Source organism: Nematolebias whitei, chromosome 23 (assembly GCF_014905685.2).
Source record: "Nematolebias whitei isolate Nwh7 chromosome 23, NemWhi1, whole genome shotgun sequence".
Classification (NCBI taxonomy): Eukaryota; Metazoa; Chordata; class Actinopteri; order Cyprinodontiformes; family Rivulidae; genus Nematolebias; species Nematolebias whitei.
In genome coordinates this window covers 16,309,837-16,321,521 of record NC_056520.1, presented here as the reverse complement: position 1 = coordinate 16,321,521, position 11,685 = coordinate 16,309,837, and positions in this window count along the sequence as shown.

Here is an 11,685-nt window from a genome sequence, read left to right as displayed (position 1 = left end):
GCTTCCAAAGAGCAGTCTTTTCTAATTAATTTTCCACCATTTGTCCTTCACTGGCCAGAAACCAGGCCCTCAGTCGGACTTGTGGAATCTGTTCATCATACTGGTTTCCAAACACAGTTGGGTAGTGGTTTTCCCATGGTTCCTAGGAGGACAGGAAAAAAAAACATTGGTCAGTACAAGAGTAAAAATGCACTAATTTGCTCTGTTGCTCACAAGTTCAGGGCCCTCGAAATCTTTGACCAATCTGAGACATTTAAACATTATTAGGAACCAGAACGAACAACATCGGTCTAAAAACGTGCAGCGCAACGCAACAATCGTGTCTGGAATCGACGTACCGGTAGGTTTGAGTTGAGAACAATGCAAGAGTGTGGGAAGGATTTATAAAGCCTTAATATATATATAAATACTATAATAAATTTAACGCTCCTACTTTGCGTTTTTTCACCTATATGTGTGGAACGTAACCGCCGCAATAATCGCAGGACTACTGTACATCCAGCCCTGACAGACTACACAATCTAATTTTTTGTCATTAAAAAAACTGGAAGCATCATGTAGGTAAAGCAACAGTCGAGGAATTGTTTTAATGAAAAATAAATGTGTTTGGATTCAATTCAAGGGAAAATAATTCAAGTACAACGTCTTGTTTTTTTAATCTCATCTATTGTTTAACCCGTTAATGAAAAAATTCTAATAATTCTAATCTACTGAACGGTCAATGAACAAGACTTCAGAATTAACTTTTTTTTAAAACCCCTTGGAGTTGCAGTAACATTAACCTCATAAACCATTTAATGAAGTAGAAATTTAGTTAAAATCATAAAAAAATCAAATCAAAAGCATTGAAAAATCACATTTTTTGACAGCTATTATGGCTTCAATCACCTTTGGCAGTAGGTGACAAATCTTTTAAACTTTATGCTGCAACATCTTCAGCTTTCTACCATTTTTAGTGTTCGTACTCATCAAATCTCAGTCGGTCTGAATCCTGTTGTTCTTTGACAAAGCTCCATGCAGAGCCTCATCTCAGCCTCAGACGCTGGTGACTCAGAACCGGCCCATGAGCTGCTGAAACCAAACTCAGTGACGTTTCTGCCAAAGAACAGGCTCGATAAAAACGAGGCTGTTAAATTTATGCCGTTTATCAGGCAGCGCATAACGGCATCAGTAAAATCATCGTCTCAGGAGAGATCTGTGGCTTCTTATCAGTGAAACCACCGCATCATTAAAATCTAATTTCCCGCTGCCCCATGTTTGGCAAAAACAGAGATAACAAAAAAGAACAATTTCCATCAGAATGATGTTTTTACCAACATATAGCACAGTGGTGCCGTATAAGAAAGTCTGATTCATTTTTGTCTTGTGTCAAAATGTCACAGAAAATACACAAAACATGATGAAGAGGACAAGCCTGAAATCAGATATATGTGGTGTTTCATTAGAAATGACAAAAAATGTGTCTTAGCTAAATGTTTTATTCGAGGTAGTTGGAGTGAGGACAGAGCATGCAAAGGACAGAGGGAGATGGAGCAGGATGACTTGCTGTGGAGGCCCCCGAAGAGGGAAAAGCCAAAAGATGAAGCAGCAGATACTTCATTCTTATTACCGTATTTTCCGACCTATAAGTCGCAGTTTTTTTTAGGGGTGCACCGATTGCAGTTTCCTGGCCGATCACCAATTTCTAAAAAGTCTGACCTGTTGATTCCAATTTTGGCCCATACCAATTTTATTTTGAAAGCGACACTGTCAGGTGTTAAGGTCACAATGCACCTTCAATTTTCCAATCTTATTTTATTGAAAAACATACCCTTGAACAATATTCTAGAAACAATACAACCATGTTTTAACTGGCCATGAGGTAGTGCTCTGAAATATAAATGAAGTTCAGACAATTGTTAAAACTACAAAAAAAAAAAAAGGTAAAATCGGTTTCTCATGCAAGTATCGGCTGATCTCTGATTTCCCAAAATTAAGGAAATCGGGGCCGATTTATCGGTGCACCCCTAGTTTTTTTTTTTTAACATAATTTACATGCCCAGCGAATTATACACCAAAGCGACTTATTTATGTTTCCCCCCCCCATATTTATAAACCAATTTTTGGCTGATATATGACTGTTTTCATTCATTCTGACACTGAATATATTGAACACTACCATTTTCAGCCGCTAGATGGCAGCAGAGTAGTATGGCACGCCATTGTGACATGTAATAGGTAAAAGTGGCTATTAATGACACAATCGGCTGGCAAAATGCAGCCAATTTGACCATCAAAGTGCATTTATTAAGTAAAAGTTCAACTGAGACACACCTTTACTATAAAGTCGAGCAAACAAATTATTGTTAGGTTGTTTTCTTGTTGAATTTCGAAGAAATGCACAGCGAGTCATTCCTCTGAATGCTCCTGCTTCCGCATATTGGCTTTTGAAATGCAGCTGATTTCAATCAACCTTTATTTATACAGGTAAATCCCATTGAGCCTCGAGGACTCATTTACAAGAGAGACCTGATTTCAACAAAGAAAGATGACAACAATGGACAACAGCAACAACAATAAACAGACCGTCAATTTGACCGTCAAAGTGCATTTATTAAGGAAAAGTTCAACTGAGACACACCTTTATTATAATTTCGAGCAAATAATTGTTTTTAAGTGTTAATCTTGTTAAATTCTTGTTACAAGTCCTCCCGTGCATGCACCCGCAGCCGCCACTTGGCAGCCAATTGATTTTTGGCACACCAGCCCACATATTCGAGTTGTCAGTGGTGACACATAAATGCGACGCATCAGCGTTGACATAATAGATGCGACGTATATGGCGAAGCGACAAATTTATGCTTTTTTTCCACTTTATTAGACTATTTGGACTGATGCAACTTATAAGGTAGTGCAACGTGTATGGCGGAAAATACGGTATTTATCATGTTTGAGCTGAAACTTTAAACCTATATTTTGCACTTTATTTTGCAAGTTTAGTTGACGTTTTATTTTGTGGTGCACTGTCAATGTCAAGCTGGGTGGTTAAAAATAAAAATGAAAGGTTTTTTTGGGGGGGGTTAAACTGCTGATTGCGATTTTTTTTTAAAGCAAAATTAGTCTTTTAGATGAGCCATCAAAGGCAAGACTTAAGTACAAGATTTAGGTGCTACGACTGGAGTCAGACTTCAATCAGACATTAATGCACAACTCCTGAAGGCTTAAAATGAAAAAGTTTAAATAAGAAATGACATCAAATGGTACATAGAACCACAGCTAAAGATGCCTGAGTAATTGAATTTGCGGCCCATTAAAACCAGCAGTTTATGCAAATGAAAATGTTCCATCTAAATGTACACATTTCAAAGAACATAATCAGGCTAAGCAGCCAACGTGCATTTCATAATACGATTTTATGTGGAGCACATTAGAAAAACAGCACATTTACTAAGAGTTATAAATAATGCTGAGAATAAAACATAACGTAAAGCAGCTAATTACCTTTGTCTGATACTGATGATTCACGTGACGATATCAATAAATCGTGACGTATAGAAGCAACAATAAAAATAAAGTGCAAGGTGCAAGTGTTTCAGTGTAAAATGCTGCTCTGTGGCTGTTCATTTCTTAAGTGAGAATACTGGAAACTGGTCAGAGTTAACAACATATTATTTTGTTTAAAACATATGGCTAAAACTACATTTGATATTTTTTGCACTGTTTTGCACTAGAAGAAAGAAGCCTAATACCTGATTTGTTTATTATTTAAAAACTCTCTGGACCTAGTTGTGGAATTTTCTTAATTTAGATTTTGTGGTATAGCAGTTTTCAAAATAAATGATGGCAAAAGGACACCCTATGTTTTTTTTTCTCATTCCTATTCCAAGTTTTATACCAAACATAGTGTGATATCATTACCGCCACCCTTCACAATACATATCGTGATATTAATTTTATGCCATATCGCACATCTCGAATCTACAGTAGTCCCTCGGTACTTCGCGGTTAGACTTCTGCGGACTCTCTCTATTGCGGTTTGTCAACATACAGTAAATAATATTGTATTGTACCAAAACAAAAAGAAAAATTGTACAGGACACATGATTGTCAACTTTAATATTACTCACATGACTGGGACAGTACTGGATACAGTACAGTAAAAAGTTAACGAAAAAATAAAATACTTCTGACAGGCGCCGCCATTTTGTAGTTTTCTCTCAGTAAAGCCCCCAGTATACTGCCGTGTACATCCATACGCAGAGGTACGCACGTACGTGTGTACCCTCCGTGCAAAGCTCACATTTTTACTACTGCATCCGCGGTGTCGCACAATAAACTTCCCAGCGACGGACTGTTTTGTATGCCACACCAAAGCAATAAATTCCCCTTCTTCATCTCTGATCTGGCTTTTCTTTTGTTTTTTTGCCAAGAGGCAGTGATCTCTTCCTCCTCCGTTGATGCCATGACTGAAATGGTGAGAAATGGGAGGAATTTGTCACGAGCAAATTAAACTCAGGTCCGGCGTGGCTGCGGGAGGGTCTGGAGATTTCCTGGTGGGCTGGTCTGATGTGTGGGCTGTAGAGCCAGCGCTCTGTTTTTTTTTTTTTTTTTTTTAGATCTTTTTATTAACATATAAACACAGAACACCGCTGCATGAGGCTGCCAGCGCTCGCTTAATTTTTCTTTTTTCCAACCTGTCAATCAATCCAGTAGGCGTGTCAGCAAATGACCAATCAGCAACCTCAATTTGTCCCGAAGGTAAACGCCCCTTGTCGGTGAAGCTGCTCTGCAGCTGCTCGGGGTGTACGCTGGAGTATCATGTCTGAACCCTCTGCGTACAGTACACGTGTACGTACGCATGAACGGATGTACGCGGCAGTATACTGGAGCCTTGAGCCTCCACTGTACTCCCGCTCATAACGACTAAATTTCCCAGAAGGCAACAGGGCCCCGCCTCTTCTGCTGAAAATCTAGAGGTAAAGTTTTGATCTGATCGGCGCACAGCAGCTGCAGAGACACCGCACGAAACCCACCAAACCGGAACAAAACTGGAACAGAACCAGACCTCCAGACTAGGAATGCGCGATATAAACGGTACACGGTAGAAACGATAGAAATTTAGCCTACGATAGAGATCTGTCTTCTACCAGCTGACCGCAGTAATGCTGTGTCTGATGTAAAATCAGAGTTGTCAGATTTAATCGTTACTTTTTTTTAGTTGAAAACTGTGTGTAAGTGGCGTTAAAGTCTTTTCTTCAAGGGCTAAGTAGCGAAGCTACAGGCTAACTACGCCCGGCTTGCCGTAGTGTTGCTGTATTCGGACGCATGCGCAAAACGCTGTGTTCCGTCGAAAGTTAAAGCAAGCGTTGGTCAGTTTTAGAGAAACCTGCTCTCTGATCTGTGAAAATAATACTGCGTTGTCTGATTTTACTGCGAGACCCTCTGGTCAAAGCCACAGACTCATTTTGTGTCAGCTCTCCATTAAAGCAGAAGGAGTCGCCCACTAGAGGGTTGGAGGGTGAAGTGTTTCAGTGTAAAATGCTGCTCTGTTGCTGTTCATTTCTTAAGACTGTAAACTGTTAAGAGTTAACAACATATTCTTTTGTTTAAAACATATGGCTAAAACTACATTTGATCTCTTTTGCATTGTTTTGCACTACAAGAAAAAAGCCTAATACTTGATTTGTTTATTATTTAAAAACTTTCTGGACCTAGTAGTGGAATTTTCTTAATTCAAAATATATGATGGCAAAAGGACAATCGATGCTTTTTATTATTCCTATTGCAAGTTTTATACCAAAAACATATTGCGATATATATTGTTATCGACACCCTTCACAATACATATAGTGATATGATTTTTTTGCCATATCGCACATTCCTACTCCAGACCCATTGATAAATCTTGAGAGCTGGTAGCTGGCCGACGAGGACTTCCAAGCGGGACGCGTGCCGAAGGTCCAGTGGTCCACCTGGAGCCCACAGGCGTTTTTCAGGTCTTTCAACCGGCCGACAAGGACCTCCAAGCAGGTACGTGCTGGTGAGTAAAATTTAGTAGCTACATATAAGTATATTGTTAAAATTAGTAGGTTTAAGAGTTTAGAACATTCAGGGTAAGTCTGCAGAAACGGAACAGTCAGACCGGAACGAGATCCGCTCCTGTTCTGCAGAGCTAGTAAGTAAAATTTAGTAGCTACATATATGTTGTTAAAATTAGTAGGTTTAAGACTTGAGAGCATTGCAAGAGTGCGGGAAAGGTTTCTAAAGCCTTAAAATATATATAAATAATAAAATAAATATAACGTTGCTACTTCGCGGAATTTCACTTACTGCAGGGGGGGGACTGTACCCCCGCAATAAACGAGGGACTACTTTACACTAGGGCTGGGCCATATATCATTCACAATAATACTGGTAAAAAATTAAAAAAAAACTTGCCTGGGAATTTTTTTTAATCATGATATGCTAATTTCATGACGTAAATACGTCACCCCATCACGCAGCGGATTACGCTCACGTGGGTCATGCAGCGATATTCAAACTGTAAAGGTGAAGACATGAACAGAGACCAGTTTTCGAGCCGGTCAGCGTTAGGGAAGACGTTGCCATTAGCTTTTTAGCTAGCGCGCTGCTAACTTGGAGCTATGTCAGTGGCGACGGGGGCGCGGGTGCGCGCAGTTCAGTTCTGGACACCCTGCTTGTATAATGGTAGGGGAAACACGGACTATGCATCGACCACTGATTTATGGTCAAGTCTGACCGCGGAGCCTTACCCGAGTCTGACTGTGCACCCACAGCGACTGGGAACTGTGTAGCTCAAATCTCGAGACCAGCTGCTTTCCTGAGGATCAGGAAATTGGCTGATGTGTTCTGCCATTGATCAGCATTCCTTTCAAGCAGCATTTCATTTGTTTTCAGCATTTGTCACAAGTTTTGGAAGTTATAGCTCATTTAAAGGCAACATATATTTTTGTTGTTTGTTACATTTATACAGATCTTAAGCTTCATTTTATTCAGTTTATTTGGGAACTGCACCTGCACTTTAGTTTTTGTGGTGGATTTTGTGCAGACGTTTTCAATCTAAATAACAGAAGGATCATTTTTATACTTTGAGACTAAATACTTTACTAAATAAAGTTGTTTTTTTTCTTCTTTCGGCTGCTCCCTGCGTTAGGGGTCGGCACAGCGAACTGTCGCACAAATGACTAAATAAAGTAATTGCAGTAAAATTAACCTTTGTTGTGTTTTAAAGTTTTTATGTAATACTGCAAAGCGACACGTTAAGTTAATTTTGTCAAATAAAAAACAGGGTTTTTTTTGTTATATCACAAAATTGATCATTATCATCAGAATGCTCTGAAAGATCACATTATATTTGAGCCATATCGCCCACCCCTACTGTACACACATTTACACATACATCAAGATAGCTCTTACAAAACCATGATATCAAACATAAAAAGGTTCTCCTGCTTTAGATCATATACGGTGCAATTTGAAGGATTCCAGCAGTTTTCCATTTACATGGACCGACAGTCATTTCCGAAACGCAGGTTCACACAACATAAAACATTTAAATCTTTATATTTTAACCAGCTAATCTCAGCGTAAACAAACACCAAACGCATCAAAACCATCACTCTATCCCACTGTTGACCATTTTTTAATCCTCTCACTTCAGCTGTTTACATAGGTAAACAATTAATTAGGCTAAACTGAATATTGAACAAAAAAATGTCGTCATGATTGTTTTTATTCCTAGTCTTCATGACATACTAATGAGAAGCTTGAGCAAGTTTCAGCACCTTTTCTGCTTTTAATAAGCAGAGGTAGTAGCATAAAACGTAGCTCAATAGCACTGTGGCAATGAAAAGGATAAAAAGCCACTGATAATGTTAGCTAACCTGCCCTAATGTTCTCTAGCTGAGCAGAGCCAAACATCTGACTCCACATTCAATCACAACAAATAATCAGTCCGAACAGTTCGAGGTGACAGCTGCAAGATGGCAAACCTTTCTTCAAGGCTGGGGACCATGACAAGTGATCGGGTTCATCACTAAAAACGGCTAAAGGTGCCTAAATGGGAGACAATTAGCACATCAGCTGGGAGCTGCTTTTGTATAAATTAAAAAGAAAGAAAGAAAGAAAGAAAGAAAAAGCGTTAGCTGAGACCAGTTTCAGGTTCGGTTCCCACGGTTCGTGTTCCATTGGGTTAAAATAGAAAAGGCACCGTGTCAACAACCCGAACCGGTCCGGTCCGACTGCTTTTTGATGCATTGGACCCAGCTCCAGAACTAGCTGGAGGGCTAGCAGCGAGCGTCAGCTGTCGAGCTACCGTTACTGAGCCTTGTTGTAACCGACAACGCAGACGGTGAGCTCGGCTGCGCTAATATTACCGAACCGGAACCGGGTTTGTGAGCGCTCAAGGCTCGCAGGCCGGATTTCGATAAAAAATACTATCGAGGTGCGACGTGAAAAATAAAGGGAAAGAAACACATTAGGCCTGCGTTGGGTTTCGAGCCAAGGGGGCCAAGCAGAGGCCAAGGCCAGGCCGAGTTAGCGCTAGTTAGCTTAGCATGCTAGCTAACAACCGTGCTAACCCGCTGCAGATGAAGAGGCTTTTTCAGGCTCTACCGTTTCTGTCTGAGCCTAATTAAAACCGCAAACTGTCCAATTCTCACCCGGGCACCCCGGCGTGTGCGTTCCGGCGCTAAAAGAGTGAAACAGAGCAGCAGCGGAACGGTTCTGAGGATGATAAAAACGAGAAAAAGAAACCTACCCATTAGTTCTCTCTGCCTCTGCTGCTTCTCCTACACTGGAATATTGGAAATGATGGAGAGCCGCACCGCGCATGCGCAGCTCAGCCAGCCAGCAGATGGGAGAGGTGATGCACGTTTTTTTTTTTTTTGTTTTTTCTTCTTTTTTTTTTTTTTTTACTCCAGAGTGCACAAACAGGAGACGTGCACGCTCTTTAAAACCAACACATATGGAGCCCGGAACCGCTGGAACAGCTGGAGACGTGGGTGGGATGAGTCACACGGACCTTCACTGATCAAAACGCAAAGAAAATGTGACAAAACACAATCAAACCTGAGAAAACACCACCACAAATAATAATAATAATAATAAAGAGTCTTAATGACAGTTAAGGAAATGCATGAAAATTGACATTTTAAAAGACATTTTAAAAAAAATCACCAAACAATCCCAATAATTCACAAAACAAACGATAACAACATGTGACATAAACACACATCACAAATAAACCAGATCACAAAACACACTAACAAAACATGAAATTCATCATTTTATAACGAAAAAAAAAAAACACAAAACCAAACCACAAAAAAATCAAAACAAAACATAAAAATGAACATTTTTCAAGACAGAATGTAAAAAAAAAAATGCAATTAAATAAACCAGATAATTCACAAAGCAACTAAATTTATTAAAACACAGTAACAAAACATGAAAATATATTTAAAAAAAGCATTTTATAGTGTCATTATTTGTATTTTACAACCTATTAGTGATTTGTTTATTGTGTGTTTTAAAGTTTGGGTTAAAAACTAAAGCTAATGATTAAAAAAAGCACACAACATCAACCTGAACAGGGTTTTCTTTTCACATCTTCATCATAGAAGTGACTCACAAATCACTTGTGTGGATGTTTATGAAACTCTCGCTCTATTGTGATCCATTTTTCTTCCAAATGTTTTTCCAACGTGTTTCTTGTTCCACAATTTTTATGCTATTTCAACAAATCATAAATCAAAACATTCAGCTCTTTCAGGACAATCCTGTTGTGACTTTTGATACTGATGCAACTTTAGCTTTTTGAAATATTTAGCCTTTTCTGCCCCTTTTTTTTTTCTCATAGAAAATGAATTGAGCTCATTTTACATCTTTTAAATCTTTAGATGTGTTTACAACCTTTTACTGCTCCTTTAACATTTTGTTCTGCTTCAGCTTCTTTCAGCTTCCTTGTGCAAATTTAAGTGTTTTTCAGCTACTTTCAGTTAATGCTGTTTTTTCTGCTGTTTTGTGCTCATAGATTCTATCTACTAGTTAAACCATTTTTTGTGCTACTTCTAACTTCTTTCTGCTAATTTCAGCCTGTTATCCTCCTTTCAGCTTATTTCTGCAAGTTTCAGTCTTTTCTACTATTACTGCTACTGTAAATAGCTGTTGTATGCTAATTTAAGCTTTTTCAGCTAATTCCATGTTTGTTGCACGCATTTAAACTTTTTTCAGCCAAATTCAGCAAAAATGTCCTCTCTCCACTTCCATTTTGTAATTTTAGTTTCTTTTTGCCTTTTCAGCTACCCTTCAGCTGTTTCTTGCTTATTATATCTTTTTTCAGATAATTTCTACTTTTTGTGTTAATTTTTGCTTTTGTCAACCCACTTGGGCAAACGGGTGTTCTTTCTGCTTTCTTATGCTAATTTAATAAGCTTGTTCTATGTTTTCAGCTAACTTTTAATAAAAGTTTAAGCTAATTTCAGCTGTTTTCAGATAATTTCAAGTTTTTCCATGGTAATTGTTACTACTATCAGTCTAATTAACTTTGTTCTGTTAATTTCAGCTTGTTATGCTCTTTTCAGCTTTACTCAGCTAGTTTCAGCTTTTTCTGCTTTCAGCTACTAGTTAGCTGTAATATCCTAATTTTAGTTTTTTTTCAGCTAATTCCACGTTTGTTGCACTCGTTTACATTTTTTTTCCAAATTCAGCAAAAATGTGCTCTCTCTTCACTTCCTTTTTTGAAATTTCAGCTTGTTGTTGCTTTTTCAGCTACAAAGTACTTTTCAGCTGTTTTTCTTACAAATTTTTTTTCTTCAGATAATTTCTAATTTTGGGGCTAATTTCTGCCTTTTTTCAGCCCACTTGGGCAAACTTGTGTTCTTTCTGCTTTCTTATGCAAATTTAAGCTTGTTCTACCTTTTCAGCTACCTTTTTAGAAAAGTTTAAGGTAATGTCAGCTGTTTTCAGATAATTTCAAGTTTTTCCATGGTAATTGTTGCTACTTTCAGTCTAATTAACTTCTTTCTGTTAATTTCAGCTTGTTATGCTCTTTTCAGCTTTACTCAGCTCGTTTCAGCTTTTTCTGCTATTTCAGCTACTATTTAGCTGTAATATGCTAATTTTAGTTTTTTTCAGCTAATTCCATGTTTGCTGCACTCATTTAAATTTTTTTTCCAAATTCAGCAAAATTGGGCTCTTTCCTCTTCCTTTTTTGAAATTTCAGCTTGTTGTTGCTTTTTCAGCTACTTTTCAGCTGTTTTTCTTGCAATTTTTTTTTTCAGATAATTTCTAATTTTTGGGCTAATTTCTGCTTCTTTCAGCCCACTTGGGCAAACTTGTGTTCTTTCTACTTTCTTATGCTAATTTAAGCTTGTTCTACCTTTTCACCTACCTTTTTTTAAAAAAAGTTTAAGCTAGTTTCAGCTGTTTTCAGATGAATTCAAGTTTTTCCAATGGTAATTTTTGCTCCTTTCAGCCCAACTAACTTATTTCTGCTAATTTCAGCTTGTTGTGTTCCTTTCAGCTTTTCTCAGCTAGTTTCAGCTTTTTCTGCTATTTCAGCTACTATTTTGCTGTTTTATGTAAATTTTAGCTTTTTTTTTTAGCTAATTCCACTTTTTTTAGGCTTCTTTCAACTCTTTCCACTTGCTGTTCATAGATTAAGTTCCGTTCTGCCTTTTTGGC